Source organism: Camellia sinensis, chromosome 3 (assembly GCF_055761805.1).
Source record: "Camellia sinensis isolate YWXY chromosome 3, ASM5576180v1, whole genome shotgun sequence".
NCBI lineage: Eukaryota > Viridiplantae > Streptophyta > Magnoliopsida > Ericales > Theaceae > Camellia > Camellia sinensis.
In genome coordinates, this window is record NC_138963.1 from 86701834 (window position 1) to 86719998 (window position 18165).

Consider the following 18165-nt stretch of genomic DNA (forward strand, 5'->3'; position numbering starts at 1 on the left):
GTGTACCCCTCGAGTACTGATGGATATTTGCTATAATGTAAGCCATAATTCTGGGTATGTCTTAGACACCTAAGTACCCTAATTATCGCTTTCCAATGATCGAACCCTAGATTACTTGTGTACCTACTCAATTTGCTTACAGCATAGGCTATATCTGGCCTAGTGCAATTCATTAAGTACATCAAGCTTCCGATTATCTGAGAATACTCTAATTGTGATATGCCTGCCCTTGTATTTTTTTGACAAATGAAGACTAATGTCAACAAGTGTTTTAGCAGGACGGTTGTCATGCTTTCCAAATTTCTCCAAAATCTTCTCAACATAATGAGACTGGGATAAGGCATATCTTTTAGATATTCTAGTAATTTTTATTCCTAGACTTACATCTGCTACTCCCAAATCTTTCATGTCAAACTTTTTGTTCAAAATTTTCTTTATGGATTTAATCATATCTTTATTGCTTCCAATAATGAGCATGGCATCCACATAAAGACAAACTATGGCATAGCCTTTGTCTGTGCTTTTAACATAGACGCATTTGTCACATTCGTTTATCTTAAAACCATCTGAAAGCATAGCATGATCAAACTTTTCATGCCATTGTTTCAGAGCTTGTTTTAATCCATAAAGGGATTTAACAAGTTTACAAACCTTTTTCTCTTGGCCGGGAACTTGAAACCCTTCCGGTTGTTCCATATAGATTTCCTCATCTAGGTCGCCATTCAAAAAGGTTGTTTTAACATCCATTTGATGTATCTCCAGATTATATAAAGTTGCAATTGCAATTAGCAAACGAATAGATGTTATTCTTGTCATTGGTGAATAGGTGTCAAAATAATCAAACCTTTCATTCTGCCTGTATCCCTTAACAACAAGCCTAACCTTGTATTTATCTATTAAACCATCTGCTTTCATTTTTCTCTTAAATATCAACATAAAGTACCAATTTAATTCAATTTATATTTCCATGTCTCCAAGTCATTCCCTTCATCAATTTTAATTATATACCAATTTACACATTAAATCTTTCAACATTTCTAGATTTCCACCCAAAACAACTTCCTTGAATCCTCCATTATATCATCATAACACAAATCTCATTACACATACGGATACACAAGAAGATTAAATGAAATTTCAACATAAAGTACTAATTTAATTCAAACCCTCATTTAAAAAAAAAATCCCAAATCTAGGGTTTCAAGAAAATTGGAGGTTTTCTCATTTCATCATCAAATCCAATAATCATCAAATATTTCTCATCAATATCTCAAAACATTCTAAATATCTCAAAATTTTCAGTGAAAACCTCATTTTTTAATATAAACATCTTTTAATCAAAGATTTCAAACTAAAATCAACACATACCTCACATAATACAACACAATCAAACGAAATCATAAATAATTAGAGTTCAGAGAATTCCCTACCTCAAGGATGGGAGCTACCTAGGAAGACCCAATCAAAACCTCTACGAAACTGCGATTCAATTAGTCAAAAGAAAGATCAGCACTCTTCCACTGATCTTACATGATCTATGGTGGATCCATGGTGTAATGAGGTGAAATCAAAGGTTTGTGGCTAGGGTTTTTGGACATGAAGAGGTGAGGGAGAGAAAAGTGAGAGAAAATGAACAAAATGTGGGTTTTATACTTGCTGATCCCAAACGAATTGCTCTAGCCACCACTTTTGTGCTCAAGTGTCAGAGACATCACACCGCTCGAGCAATAAAACCTTCGCTCAAGCGCAGAACGCATGCTCCTAGAACTTTAGACCATACAAGGCAGATCGCTTGAGCGACCAAACTTGCGCTCGAGCGAACTTCAACATCTCCCAAAATCTTAGACCTACAAAAGTATTTAGATGACCCGCCAGACCGCTCAAGCAAACAATACGTCACTTGAGCGAAGAGGAAGAAGAAACAAAAAATTTCCCATAGTGATACATTTAGGCCCTCCATCTTTTGTTTTGATATTGTTTTAATTTTTAAATGCTTTTTTTTGTTCCTTTTTTTTCATATTGTAGGATGCCTTTCAAGGTTATTGAGTGCCCCCAACAATTCGAACTCTTGATCTCCTGATCTAGTTTCATGAGTGCAATTTGAAACATAAATAAGAGTCTAGATCTGACAATTTGTATAGAAAATCCATTTTATTATAGAACCTTTGCCGAAAAATAGACTATATTGCTAGATCTCAGAGTCACCACCTAATCTTTTAGGAAAACTAGGAAACCCGTGACTCAAAGTGTCTCAGTTCGAGAACTTAGATATGAAGGGAAAAGGTCATAAATTAAGCACCCCTGCTCACCCGATCAAAAGATCGGCCTCTACTAAATCATGATGTGAGTTTTATAGTCTCCATATGTTCATATGCTGGTTTTAATAATGTTAACATTACTATTTGAAGCAAATAAGTAAAGATTGTTTCACCTGTTTGGGTTATGCTTTGATTTCATGCATTTTGGAAAACCTTTTTGCACAATTCAAAAAATAACAAGCAACTCAAAAGTATAAGAATGAACCACATTCCATCACATTCCATCGCAAGCAACACAATCTTCATCCACTGGCATTCATATAGATATTCCATTTAAGCATATAGCCACATGGTATAACGTCGGATATAGTAAGTAGCATGTACATGCAAGATGCGAAAACTAAAAAATGCTTATAGCGATCCCGGGTTTACCCTTGTTGTATAGTGATCCGGACATGTGTCCGTGGATGTTGGTAGTTGTTTATTATCTTGTTTACATCCTTTCTTACTTTGTATTTGAGTTATAGGATGTGTTGAGCGGGTTTGTTACAGGTTGGTTGAGTTTAGAAACCAAAACTAGTTGCCCAGATTTTTGGCCTGTACGCTCGAGCGGAGGTGTTGGCGCTCGAGCGTAGATTACGTCCATCCAGTATCTTGTTGTGCAGTGTTGTGAGCTCGAGCGTAGTAATTGGGAGCTCGAGCGTAGGTCTGGTTCTGCAAAAGTGCTGAGCGAGTGCATTCTGCGCTCGAGCGGGAGGTTGGCCGCTCGAGCGGAAGTCTGTGAGTGGCCGCTCGAGCGGGGTGTTTTACGCTCGAGCGGAGACCTGGGTTAAAGTTCCGAAATTGTGACTTTTCAAATCACTTTTCACTTTCTCTTCTCTCTCTTACTTTTCCAAAATCACCATTGTTGAGCCTCTCACTCTAGACTCTACCTTCTCTCTAGGTTTTGATCTAGTAGGAGTGATTTACTCACCTTTGGCCTTTACAAAAAAGTTGTTGATCGTCGAGGGCTTCATTTTAATCTGAAAATCTCGGGTTTTGGAGCACGTTGGGTTTTGTCGTCTTCTCCTTTGGGACTCCGAATTTGAGGTAGGGATAACCTACTCCTCTCTATGGGTTTTGTCTTTAAATTTTGGTATTTTGAGATGTTGGGCTTGGTTGGGTAATTTTATGAAAGTTTGGGGCTTTTGTGTAATTTTACAAAAGTTGGGGTTTTATTCATAATAAACCTAGATGCATGTTTGGCATAGAAAATGGAATGATTGTTGAATCATTGATGAAAATGGGACCTAAGGGTTGAAATGGTAATTATGGAAAATGGCCTAATTACATTGTTTAATTAATTGGGATAATTAATTGGTGAGAAATGAGGAAATGAAATGTTGATTGAATATCCATTTGTGCATTTATTTTCTGTTTTAGAAATAACTGCTTTGGGCTATCGGTGGAGGATAGTCGAGATTGTTGTAGACAATGCATGATGATTAGGTAAACTGAAACTAATCAATGAAGTGTGTCATGGAACTTGACGGTTGATTGAATACATTAATTATATGTATTGAGTGATTGTATATAGAACCTTTGTGTTTGTATACGTTATGTGTAGAGGAGGAGATAGGGGATGTACTCCGCGGTTTAGGGGAAGATAGGGGATGTACCTCTAAACCGGATAGGTATTGGGAGGAGATAGGGGATGAACTCCGTAGACAGAGCTCATATGCTTGTCTAGAGAAGTGAAGATAGAGCTCATATGCTTATCTTTGTGAAGTATGGATATAGCTTGTATGCTTATCTGTGGATATTGTTGATATACATATCTGTTATGAAGTGTGGATATAGCTTGTATGCTTATCTGTGGATATTGTTGATATACATATCTGTTGTGAAGTGTGGATACAGCTTGTATGCTTATCTGAATGTGAGATATAGTTTTTATACATATCTGTGGAAATGATGATAGAGCTAGCATGCTTATCTGTTGAAAAAGGGGAAAATGAAAAGTAATTGGGACTTGTAAGTCGTTGACATAAATATGTAATTTATGTGATTGTATCAGTATTGACCAACTATCAATTGCTAATGTTTTAGTCATTGTCCATGGTTGGTTTAGTGTATTTCTACTGGGCTGTGGCTCACCCTATATGGGAATATCATTTTCAGGTACAGGAAGCATGCCACCTCCAAGGTCATAGCTGGGAGGCTAGTGGCGGGCATAGTTTTGTCGTTTTACTTTGATGTATTACATGTAATTTCAAGCCAAGGGCTTAATGTGTAAACGAGTTAGAACTCTTTGTTGTAACCAAGTGTTAACTTGGAAAGCTGTAAGCCCGTAGGGCATTTTGTTATGAGGTTAACATGTAATACTTATGTCTTGGAATTCTAATGAATGAAAGGAATGCGGTTAGTTTAAATGTAAATTCATGTCTTATCTGTTGGGTTTATTGTTATTATTTTGAGGCGTTACAACTTGGTATCAGAGCGTACCGGGTTCGAATACTTTGGGTACGTGGGAAGTGATTAGTATCACAATGGGTTTGTCTCGCTTGGTAGAGACTTAGATGTAGTACCATATGCTATGTGTTTATTTGATAACATGCTTATGTGACTATGTGGGTATGGGATTTAATTTCTAGGATGTTGATTGGATCCTTGAGTTTCTGGGAGTCTTGTTGGAAAAGCACTTGATCAATGCTGTTTCTAACCGGAACTCTAGTAACGTCTCGGGACTATCATTATCCGGAAATGAAGTTCGTAAGTGCTTATGTGTTTATGTGCTTATGTGGAGTGAATTACAGTTGTCCATGCATTAGGACGTGAGTGTTTAGTTTCGGCACATTTATGAATGTGCTAACGTTCTGTGTTGCCTTTATTAGGATGTCAGGACGAGGAAGAGGTGCTAGGCGTGGTAGACCTGCGAGGCAGGAAGTACCGTTACAGGGTGAGATTCCGGCAGTGCAGGAGGGAGTTGGGCAGGCCAATGTGGCCGAGCCAGTGGGTCAGCAGGCTATGGGTGCCTTGGCCAGAGAGATAGCAGGAGCTTTAGGTATTCTTAGAGCTGGGAATCAGGCAGCAGAGTCAGGGCCTTCCTTCTTGAAGAGGGAGTTCTTTCGGTGTAATCCGGACGAGTTTATCGGGGATCCTAAAGAGCCGCTTAAGGCAGATGAATGGCTCGAACAGACAACGAAGACGTTTGAGATGCTTGGCATCGAGGACGGAGCACTGAAAGTGACCTTGGCATCCTTCCAACTGAAGGGAGATGCGGGTCAATGGTGGAAATACGAGAAAGCTCGTGTTGGTGGTACTTGGGAGGCGTTTATAAATGCTTTTCAGGAGAGGTTTTTGTCAGCAGCAGCTAGGGAGAAGCTGAGAGATCAGTTTAGCCGGCTTAATCAGCAGGGCTTGTCAGTGGCCGAGTTTGAGGCTACTTTTACCAGTCTGTCTAGGTTTGCACCTGAACTGGTGGCGTCTGAGGAACGCCGTTGCTATGAGTTTGAGCGGAAGTTGAGGCGGGGCCTCAAGTTGAGAATTGGTGGGTCTTATATTCGAGAGTATAGACACCTAGTGGATGCTGCAGCTCATATGGAGCTTATGATGCAGGAGGAGGATGAGGGTCAGAGAGGCTCCAAGAGGAGCCAGGATAGTCAGAGTGATGGCAGGAGACAGAAGGGTTATAACCCTCAGCAGTCTCAGGGTGCAGTCTCTAGATCGACCTTTCCAGTGCCGAGTGTAGGCTCGGGGAGAGGCAGTCAGGGGGAATTCACTTGTTACAAGTGTGGCCAGTTGGGTCACAAGGTATCTGTTTGCCCGCAGAAGGGTGGGAGTCAGAAAGCTGCTTCTTCTTCAGCTAGACCGCAGAGTCAGAGTTTGGGCGGGGGGCAGCTCTTGACTTGTTATCAGTGTGGACAACCTGGGCACATGAAGAGGTTTTGCCCACAGTTGAGTGCCACTTCGGGAGCGTCTGGTTCTAGGCAGACGCAGGGTTTTCAGCCAGCTCAGTCTGTGCAGGCCTCGAGGGCCAATCCGGGAGCTTCGTCATCCCAGTCTGTGCAGCAGTCTTTTGCTCCGAGAGGTGAGCAGGTAGACCAGGGGCCTACGGGGCGCGTGTATGCTGTTACCGCGCAGGATTTAGTACCGGCTCCATCAGTAGTGAGAGGTACTTTTCTGTTTTGCAACTCAGTTGCTAATGTGTTGATAGACACGGGTGCATCTCATTCTTTTGTATCTGCTGCATTTGCATCTGTTTTGGAATTGGAGTTAGCACAGTTAGCATCTCCTATTTGTGTGGTATCGCCTTTGGGTGGTGAGTTGATTCTGAAACAGGGTGTTAGAGGATGTGATATAGAGGTCGCCGACTATAGGCTTCCTTTTCCGTTTGTTGTCATGCCCATGAAGGGTTTTGATGTTATTTTGGGTATGGACTGGTTATCGTCATACCGGGCTGTTATTGATTGCTACCGCCAGAGGGTTACATTGTGTACCTTGAGCGGGGAGTGGTTCCATTTCTTGGGAGACCGGGTTGGTAGTGTTTTGCCACCGGGGTATGATTCGCGAGGGCGAAGTGAGCTTAGTAGTCTACTTGCTAGCTTTGAGAGTGGTGAGAGTGGTGAGACCCAGCATGTATTGCCGAGGGTGGTTTGTGAGTATTCGGATGTTTTTCCCGAAGATCTTGTTAGTTTGCCACCTCACCGAGAGATAGAGTTCTCTATTGATTTAGTGCCTGGTACGGCGCCGATTTCTATGGCACCTTACCGTTTTGCTCCAGCAGAGTTGGTTGAGTTGAAAGTTCAGCTCCAGGAATTGCTAGATAAGGGCTTTGTTCGCCCTAGTGTTTCACCGTGGGGAGCACCGGCCCTCTTTGTTAAAAAGAAAGATGGTGCCTTGAGATTGTGTATAGACTACCGGAAGTTGAATCGGGCTACGGTTAAGAATAAGTATCCTATGCCCCGTATAGATGATTTGTTTGACCAGTTGAAGGGTTCCCGTTGCTTCTCTAAGATAGACTTGAGATCGGGTTACCATCAGTTGAGGGTCAGGGAGGAAGACATTCCTAGAACGGCATTCCGTACTCGGTATGGCCATTACGAGTTTTTGGTGATGCCATTCGGGCTTACCAATGCACCGGCAGTCTTTATGGACTTGATGAACCGGATTTTCCGGGAGTTCTTAGACCGATTTGTGGTTGTTTTCGTGGACGATATCCTTATCTATTCGTCTTCTGAGGAGGAGCACGAGGCACACTTGAGAGTGGTGCTTGAGTTACTTAGAGCCCATAGGCTGTATGCCAAGTTTGGGAAGTGTGAGTTCTGGCTGAGGGAAGTCAAATTCTTAGGCCACGTGGTATCCGGAAAAGGGGTGTCTGTTGATACATCCAAGGTTGAGGCAGTGCAAGATTGGGCACAGCCTAAGAGTGTGTTTGAGATCCGCAGTTTTCTGGGATTAGCTGGGTATTACCGTCGGTTTGTGAAAGATTTCTCCAGGTTAGCGTCACCGTTGACTAGACTGACTCGGAAGGGAGTCAAGTTTGTGTGGAGTGAGACTTGTGAAAAGTCGTTTCAAGAGCTGAAAGTTAGATTGACCACCGCTCCGGTGTTGATTATTCCGGAGAGAGGGTTGGGTTATGCGGTTTATTGTGATGCCTCACGAGAGGGTTTGGGTTGTGTGTTGATGCAAGAGGGGAAAGTGGTAGCTTATGGCTCACGTCAGTTGAAAATGCACGAGAAGAATTACCCCACACACGACCTAGAGTTAGCAGCTGTGATCTTTGCCTTGAAAATCTGGAGGCACTACCTTTATGGTGAGAGGTTCGAGGTATTCTCGGATCACAAGAGTTTGAAGTATCTGTTTACACAGAGAGACTTGAATCTGAGGCAGAGGAGATGGATGGAGTTCATCGAGGATTATGATTTTGAGTTGCATTATCATCCGGGAAAGGCCAATGTTGTGGCCGATGCCCTTAGTAGGAAAACCATTAGTGATGTAGCTTGTATAGCCATCCGGGAATGGGTGATGTTGGGAGCACTTGGCGAGTTTGATTTGCTACTGGGCGAATCTGTCAAGGCTGCGGCCTTGTTTTCTGTTGTTGCGCAGCCTACACTTGTGATTAGAGTGTTAGAGGCACAGAGAGGTGACCTTGAGGTAGAATCCCTCCGAGAGAAGATCTCCAGTGGGGAAGTTGAGAAGGGTTTGACGGTGTATCCCGACCTGAGTGTGAGATACCGAGACCGTTTGTTTGTACCGGAGTCTTGCCGAGAGGAAGTACTCCGAGAGTTTCATCATTCGCGCCTTGCGGTGCATCCGGGAGGCACTAAGATGTATCAGGATTTGGGTCGCCAGTTTTGGTGGCGGGGTATGAAGAGAGATGTGGCTGTTTTCGTATCGAAGTGCCTTACTTGCCAGCAAGTGAAGGCCGAGCATCAGAGGCCAGCGGGTTTGTTGCAACCCTTGCCTATTGCCGAGTGGAAGTGGGAGCATGTCACTATGGACTTCGTTGTAGGTCTTCCGAGGACTCAGCGGGGTAGTGATGCTATTTGGGTGGTTGTAGACCGGTTGACTAAATCGGCGCACTTTATTCCTATGCGCGTGAGAGATTCGGTAGATTATCTTGCCGATTTGTATATTCGGGACGTAGTGAGATTACACGGGGTCCCAGTGACGATCGTCTCAGATAGAGATCCTCGTTTTACTGCTAGGTTGTGGCAGAGTTTGCAGAGTGCCTTGGGCACTAAGTTGACCTTTAGTACGGCTTATCATCCTCAGACTGACGGGCAGTCCGAGCGTACTATTCAGATCCTCGAGGATATGCTTCGGGGTTGTGTCCTGGATTTCAGTGGGACGTGGGAGAGGCACTTGCCATTGGTAGAGTTTGCCTACAACAACAGTTTTCAGTCTAGCATCGGTATGGCACCGTTTGAGGCCTTGTATGGCCGACCGTGTAGGTCTCCAGTTTGTTGGGCCGAGGTGGGTGATGCACCTTTGTTGGGTCCGGAGTTGGTTAGGGAGACGACGGAGAAAGTTGAGCTTATCCGTAGGAGGCTTGTTACAGCCCAGAGTCGACAAAAGAGTTATGCCGACCGTAGGAGGAGGCCTTTGGCGTTTGAGGTAGGTGATCATGTCTTTTTGAAGATATCACCTAGACGAGGCCTGATGAGGTTTGGGAAGAGTGGGAAGTTATCCCCTCGGTTTATTGGTCCTTTTGAGATCCTTGAGAGGATTGGTGAGGTTGCTTATCGATTGGCCTTACCACCGCAGTTGTCCGGAGTGCATGACGTGTTTCATGTGAGTATGCTTCGGAAGTATGAGCCAGATCCATCACATGTGTTGGATTGGACTGATTTAGAGGTAGATGAGGATGCCTCGTATGAGGAGAGACCGGTACGGGTCTTGGATAGGCGGGATCAGGTCCTGCGTGGCAAGACCATTCCTTTGGTGAAAGTCTTGTGGAAACATCACGGAGTGGAGGAAGCCACTTGGGAACGTGAGTTGGAAGTCCGAGAGAAATATCCGGACTTGTTTGTTGATATGTAATCTTGTATTTAAATTTTACATTATGTTGAACTTAAGAGCTTTGATATATGTCTTAAGTTGTGAAACATTGAAAATGTTTTGGTTATTGGAAGTATGTTTTGGAACTTGCCTAATATGGAAGTTGAATATAACATTATATGTGTTAAATATATTGTTGAAATTGGAAAGATAGTGCATAATGTTGATGCATGTTGAAAGTACATATTGTGTAATGTCTCTTGTTAAAGGGATGAGATGACCGGTAATGGGTCGAATTGTTGAATGTTAGAATTGTAACATTGTCTAAATGGAGGAAAACTTGTTTGAAAACTTGTGCTTAATTTCGGGGGCGAAATTCTTTAAGGGGGGGAGGTTATAGCGATCCCGGGTTTACCCTTGTTGTATAGTGATCCGGACATGTGTCCGTGGATGTTGGTAGTTGTTTATTATCTTGTTTACATCCTTTCTTACTTTGTATTTGAGTTATAGGATGTGTTGAGCGGGTTTGTTACAGGTTGGTTGAGTTTAGAAACCAAAACTAGTTGCCCAGATTTTTGGCCTGTACGCTCGAGCGGAGGTGTTGGCGCTCGAGCGTAGATTACGTCCATCCAGTATCTTGTTGTGCAGTGTTGTGAGCTCGAGCGTAGTAATTGGGAGCTCGAGCGTAGGTCTGGTTCTGCAAAAGTGCTGAGCGAGTGCATTCTGCGCTCGAGCGGGAGGTTGGCCGCTCGAGCGGAAGTCTGTGAGTGGCCGCTCGAGCGGGGTGTTTTACGCTCGAGCGGAGACCTGGGTTAAAGTTCCGAAATTGTGACTTTTCAAATCACTTTTCACTTTCTCTTCTCTCTCTTACTTTTCTAAAATCACCATTGTTGAGCCTCTCACTCTAGACTCTACCTTCTCTCTAGGTTTTGATCTAGTAGGAGTGATTTACTCACCTTTGGCCTTTACAAAAAAGTTGTTGATCGTCGAGGGCTTCATTTTAATCTGAAAATCTCGGGTTTTGGAGCACGTTGGGTTTTGTCGTCTTCTCCTTTGGGACTCCGAATTTGAGGTAGGGATAACCTACTCCTCTCTATGGGTTTTGTCTTTAAATTTTGGTATTTTGAGATGTTGGGCTTGGTTGGGTAATTTTATGAAAGTTTGGGGCTTTTGTGTAATTTTACAAAAGTTGGGGTTTTATTCATAATAAACCTAGATGCATGTTTGGCATAGAAAATGGAATGATTGTTGAATCATTGATGAAAATGGGACCTAAGGGTTGAAATGGTAATTATGGAAAATGGCCTAATTACATTGTTTAATTAATTGGGATAATTAATTGGTGAGAAATGAGGAAATGAAATGTTGATTGAATATCCATTTGTGCATTTATTTTCTGTTTTAGAAATAACTGCTTTGGGCTATCGGTGGAGGATAGTCGAGATTGTTGTAGACAATGCATGATGATTAGGTAAACTGAAACTAATCAATGAAGTGTGTCATGGAACTTGACGGTTGATTGAATACATTAATTATATGTATTGAGTGATTGTATATAGAACCTTTGTGTTTGTATACGTTATGTGTAGAGGAGGAGATAGGGGATGTACTCCGCGGTTTAGGGGAAGATAGGGGATGTACCTCTAAACCGGATAGGTATTGGGAGGAGATAGGGGATGAACTCCGTAGACAGAGCTCATATGCTTGTCTAGAGAAGTGAAGATAGAGCTCATATGCTTATCTTTGTGAAGTATGGATATAGCTTGTATGCTTATCTGTGGATATTGTTGATATACATATCTGTTATGAAGTGTGGATATAGCTTGTATGCTTATCTGTGGATATTGTTGATATACATATCTGTTGTGAAGTGTGGATACAGCTTGTATGCTTATCTGAATGTGAGATATAGTTTTTATACATATCTGTGGAAATGATGATAGAGCTAGCATGCTTATCTGTTGAAAAAGGGGAAAATGAAAAGTAATTGGGACTTGTAAGTCGTTGACATAAATATGTAATTTATGTGATTGTATCAGTATTGACCAACTATCAATTGCTAATGTTTTAGTCATTGTCCATGGTTGGTTTAGTGTATTTCTACTGGGCTGTGGCTCACCCTATATGGGAATATCATTTTCAGGTACAGGAAGCATGCCACCTCCAAGGTCATAGCTGGGAGGCTAGTGGCGGGCATAGTTTTGTCGTTTTACTTTGATGTATTACATGTAATTTCAAGCCAAGGGCTTAATGTGTAAACGAGTTAGAACTCTTTGTTGTAACCAAGTGTTAACTTGGAAAGCTGTAAGCCCGTAGGGCATTTTGTTATGAGGTTAACATGTAATACTTATGTCTTGGAATTCTAATGAATGAAAGGAATGCGGTTAGTTTAAATGTAAATTCATGTCTTATCTGTTGGGTTTATTGTTATTATTTTGAGGCGTTACAACTTGGTATCAGAGCGTACCGGGTTCGAATACTTTGGGTACGTGGGAAGTGATTAGTATCACAATGGGTTTGTCTCGCTTGGTAGAGACTTAGATGTAGTACCATATGCTATGTGTTTATTTGATAACATGCTTATGTGACTATGTGGGTATGGGATTTAATTTCTAGGATGTTGATTGGATCCTTGAGTTTCTGGGAGTCTTGTTGGAAAAGCACTTGATCAATGCTGTTTCTAACCGGAACTCTAGTAACGTCTCGGGACTATCATTATCCGGAAATGAAGTTCGTAAGTGCTTATGTGTTTATGTGCTTATGTGGAGTGAATTACAGTTGTCCATGCATTAGGACGTGAGTGTTTAGTTTCGGCACATTTATGAATGTGCTAACGTTCTGTGTTGCCTTTATTAGGATGTCAGGACGAGGAAGAGGTGCTAGGCGTGGTAGACCTGCGAGGCAGGAAGTACCGTTACAGGGTGAGATTCCGGCAGTGCAGGAGGGAGTTGGGCAGGCCAATGTGGCCGAGCCAGTGGGTCAGCAGGCTATGGGTGCCTTGGCCAGAGAGATAGCAGGAGCTTTAGGTATTCTTAGAGCTGGGAATCAGGCAGCAGAGTCAGGGCCTTCCTTCTTGAAGAGGGAGTTCTTTCGGTGTAATCCGGACGAGTTTATCGGGGATCCTAAAGAGCCGCTTAAGGCAGATGAATGGCTCGAACAGACAACGAAGACGTTTGAGATGCTTGGCATCGAGGACGGAGCACTGAAAGTGACCTTGGCATCCTTCCAACTGAAGGGAGATGCGGGTCAATGGTGGAAATACGAGAAAGCTCGTGTTGGTGGTACTTGGGAGGCGTTTATAAATGCTTTTCAGGAGAGGTTTTTGTCAGCAGCAGCTAGGGAGAAGCTGAGAGATCAGTTTAGCCGGCTTAATCAGCAGGGCTTGTCAGTGGCCGAGTTTGAGGCTACTTTTACCAGTCTGTCTAGGTTTGCACCTGAACTGGTGGCGTCTGAGGAACGCCGTTGCTATGAGTTTGAGCGGAAGTTGAGGCGGGGCCTCAAGTTGAGAATTGGTGGGTCTTATATTCGAGAGTATAGACACCTAGTGGATGCTGCAGCTCATATGGAGCTTATGATGCAGGAGGAGGATGAGGGTCAGAGAGGCTCCAAGAGGAGCCAGGATAGTCAGAGTGATGGCAGGAGACAGAAGGGTTATAACCCTCAGCAGTCTCAGGGTGCAGTCTCTAGATCGACCTTTCCAGTGCCGAGTGTAGGCTCGGGGAGAGGCAGTCAGGGGGAATTCACTTGTTACAAGTGTGGCCAGTTGGGTCACAAGGTATCTGTTTGCCCGCAGAAGGGTGGGAGTCAGAAAGCTGCTTCTTCTTCAGCTAGACCGCAGAGTCAGAGTTTGGGCGGGGGGCAGCTCTTGACTTGTTATCAGTGTGGACAACCTGGGCACATGAAGAGGTTTTGCCCACAGTTGAGTGCCACTTCGGGAGCGTCTGGTTCTAGGCAGACGCAGGGTTTTCAGCCAGCTCAGTCTGTGCAGGCCTCGAGGGCCAATCCGGGAGCTTCGTCATCCCAGTCTGTGCAGCAGTCTTTTGCTCCGAGAGGTGAGCAGGTAGACCAGGGGCCTACGGGGCGCGTGTATGCTGTTACCGCGCAGGATTTAGTACCGGCTCCATCAGTAGTGAGAGGTACTTTTCTGTTTTGCAACTCAGTTGCTAATGTGTTGATAGACACGGGTGCATCTCATTCTTTTGTATCTGCTGCATTTGCATCTGTTTTGGAATTGGAGTTAGCACAGTTAGCATCTCCTATTTGTGTGGTATCGCCTTTGGGTGGTGAGTTGATTCTGAAACAGGGTGTTAGAGGATGTGATATAGAGGTCGCCGACTATAGGCTTCCTTTTCCGTTTGTTGTCATGCCCATGAAGGGTTTTGATGTTATTTTGGGTATGGACTGGTTATCGTCATACCGGGCTGTTATTGATTGCTACCGCCAGAGGGTTACATTGTGTACCTTGAGCGGGGAGTGGTTCCATTTCTTGGGAGACCGGGTTGGTAGTGTTTTGCCACCGGGGTATGATTCGCGAGGGCGAAGTGAGCTTAGTAGTCTACTTGCTAGCTTTGAGAGTGGTGAGAGTGGTGAGACCCAGCATGTATTGCCGAGGGTGGTTTGTGAGTATTCGGATGTTTTTCCCGAAGATCTTGTTAGTTTGCCACCTCACCGAGAGATAGAGTTCTCTATTGATTTAGTGCCTGGTACGGCGCCGATTTCTATGGCACCTTACCGTTTTGCTCCAGCAGAGTTGGTTGAGTTGAAAGTTCAGCTCCAGGAATTGCTAGATAAGGGCTTTGTTCGCCCTAGTGTTTCACCGTGGGGAGCACCGGCCCTCTTTGTTAAAAAGAAAGATGGTGCCTTGAGATTGTGTATAGACTACCGGAAGTTGAATCGGGCTACGGTTAAGAATAAGTATCCTATGCCCCGTATAGATGATTTGTTTGACCAGTTGAAGGGTTCCCGTTGCTTCTCTAAGATAGACTTGAGATCGGGTTACCATCAGTTGAGGGTCAGGGAGGAAGACATTCCTAGAACGGCATTCCGTACTCGGTATGGCCATTACGAGTTTTTGGTGATGCCATTCGGGCTTACCAATGCACCGGCAGTCTTTATGGACTTGATGAACCGGATTTTCCGGGAGTTCTTAGACCGATTTGTGGTTGTTTTCGTGGACGATATCCTTATCTATTCGTCTTCTGAGGAGGAGCACGAGGCACACTTGAGAGTGGTGCTTGAGTTACTTAGAGCCCATAGGCTGTATGCCAAGTTTGGGAAGTGTGAGTTCTGGCTGAGGGAAGTCAAATTCTTAGGCCACGTGGTATCCGGAAAAGGGGTGTCTGTTGATACATCCAAGGTTGAGGCAGTGCAAGATTGGGCACAGCCTAAGAGTGTGTTTGAGATCCGCAGTTTTCTGGGATTAGCTGGGTATTACCGTCGGTTTGTGAAAGATTTCTCCAGGTTAGCGTCACCGTTGACTAGACTGACTCGGAAGGGAGTCAAGTTTGTGTGGAGTGAGACTTGTGAAAAGTCGTTTCAAGAGCTGAAAGTTAGATTGACCACCGCTCCGGTGTTGATTATTCCGGAGAGAGGGTTGGGTTATGCGGTTTATTGTGATGCCTCACGAGAGGGTTTGGGTTGTGTGTTGATGCAAGAGGGGAAAGTGGTAGCTTATGGCTCACGTCAGTTGAAAATGCACGAGAAGAATTACCCCACACACGACCTAGAGTTAGCAGCTGTGATCTTTGCCTTGAAAATCTGGAGGCACTACCTTTATGGTGAGAGGTTCGAGGTATTCTCGGATCACAAGAGTTTGAAGTATCTGTTTACACAGAGAGACTTGAATCTGAGGCAGAGGAGATGGATGGAGTTCATCGAGGATTATGATTTTGAGTTGCATTATCATCCGGGAAAGGCCAATGTTGTGGCCGATGCCCTTAGTAGGAAAACCATTAGTGATGTAGCTTGTATAGCCATCCGGGAATGGGTGATGTTGGGAGCACTTGGCGAGTTTGATTTGCTACTGGGCGAATCTGTCAAGGCTGCGGCCTTGTTTTCTGTTGTTGCGCAGCCTACACTTGTGATTAGAGTGTTAGAGGCACAGAGAGGTGACCTTGAGGTAGAATCCCTCCGAGAGAAGATCTCCAGTGGGGAAGTTGAGAAGGGTTTGACGGTGTATCCCGACCTGAGTGTGAGATACCGAGACCGTTTGTTTGTACCGGAGTCTTGCCGAGAGGAAGTACTCCGAGAGTTTCATCATTCGCGCCTTGCGGTGCATCCGGGAGGCACTAAGATGTATCAGGATTTGGGTCGCCAGTTTTGGTGGCGGGGTATGAAGAGAGATGTGGCTGTTTTCGTATCGAAGTGCCTTACTTGCCAGCAAGTGAAGGCCGAGCATCAGAGGCCAGCGGGTTTGTTGCAACCCTTGCCTATTGCCGAGTGGAAGTGGGAGCATGTCACTATGGACTTCGTTGTAGGTCTTCCGAGGACTCAGCGGGGTAGTGATGCTATTTGGGTGGTTGTAGACCGGTTGACTAAATCGGCGCACTTTATTCCTATGCGCGTGAGAGATTCGGTAGATTATCTTGCCGATTTGTATATTCGGGACGTAGTGAGATTACACGGGGTCCCAGTGACGATCGTCTCAGATAGAGATCCTCGTTTTACTGCTAGGTTGTGGCAGAGTTTGCAGAGTGCCTTGGGCACTAAGTTGACCTTTAGTACGGCTTATCATCCTCAGACTGACGGGCAGTCCGAGCGTACTATTCAGATCCTCGAGGATATGCTTCGGGGTTGTGTCCTGGATTTCAGTGGGACGTGGGAGAGGCACTTGCCATTGGTAGAGTTTGCCTACAACAACAGTTTTCAGTCTAGCATCGGTATGGCACCGTTTGAGGCCTTGTATGGCCGACCGTGTAGGTCTCCAGTTTGTTGGGCCGAGGTGGGTGATGCACCTTTGTTGGGTCCGGAGTTGGTTAGGGAGACGACGGAGAAAGTTGAGCTTATCCGTAGGAGGCTTGTTACAGCCCAGAGTCGACAAAAGAGTTATGCCGACCGTAGGAGGAGGCCTTTGGCGTTTGAGGTAGGTGATCATGTCTTTTTGAAGATATCACCTAGACGAGGCCTGATGAGGTTTGGGAAGAGTGGGAAGTTATCCCCTCGGTTTATTGGTCCTTTTGAGATCCTTGAGAGGATTGGTGAGGTTGCTTATCGATTGGCCTTACCACCGCAGTTGTCCGGAGTGCATGACGTGTTTCATGTGAGTATGCTTCGGAAGTATGAGCCAGATCCATCACATGTGTTGGATTGGACTGATTTAGAGGTAGATGAGGATGCCTCGTATGAGGAGAGACCGGTACGGGTCTTGGATAGGCGGGATCAGGTCCTGCGTGGCAAGACCATTCCTTTGGTGAAAGTCTTGTGGAAACATCACGGAGTGGAGGAAGCCACTTGGGAACGTGAGTTGGAAGTCCGAGAGAAATATCCGGACTTGTTTGTTGATATGTAATCTTGTATTTAAATTTTACATTATGTTGAACTTAAGAGCTTTGATATATGTCTTAAGTTGTGAAACATTGAAAATGTTTTGGTTATTGGAAGTATGTTTTGGAACTTGCCTAATATGGAAGTTGAATATAACATTATATGTGTTAAATATATTGTTGAAATTGGAAAGATAGTGCATAATGTTGATGCATGTTGGAAGTACATATTGTGTAATGTCTCTTGTTAAAGGGATGAGATGACCGGTAATGGGTCGAATTGTTGAATGTTAGAATTGTAACATTGTCTAAATGGAGGAAAACTTGTTTGAAAACTTGTGCTTAATTTCGGGGGCGAAATTCTTTAAGGGGGGGAGGTTATAGCGATCCCGGGTTTACCCTTGTTGTATAGTGATCCGGACATGTGTCCGTGGATGTTGGTAGTTGTTTATTATCTTGTTTACATCCTTTCTTACTTTGTATTTGAGTTATAGGATGTGTTGAGCGGGTTTGTTACAGGTTGGTTGAGTTTAGAAACCAAAACTAGTTGCCCAGATTTTTGGCCTGTACGCTCGAGCGGAGGTGTTGGCGCTCGAGCGTAGATTACGTCCATCCAGTATCTTGTTGTGCAGTGTTGTGAGCTCGAGCGTAGTAATTGGGAGCTCGAGCGTAGGTCTGGTTCTGCAAAAGTGCTGAGCGAGTGCATTCTGCGCTCGAGCGGGAGGTTGGCCGCTCGAGCGGAAGTCTGTGAGTGGCCGCTCGAGCGGGGTGTTTTACGCTCGAGCGGAGACCTGGGTTAAAGTTCCGAAATTGTGACTTTTCAAATCACTTTTCACTTTCTCTTCTCTCTCTTACTTTTCTAAAATCACCATTGTTGAGCCTCTCACTCTAGACTCTACCTTCTCTCTAGGTTTTGATCTAGTAGGAGTGATTTACTCACCTTT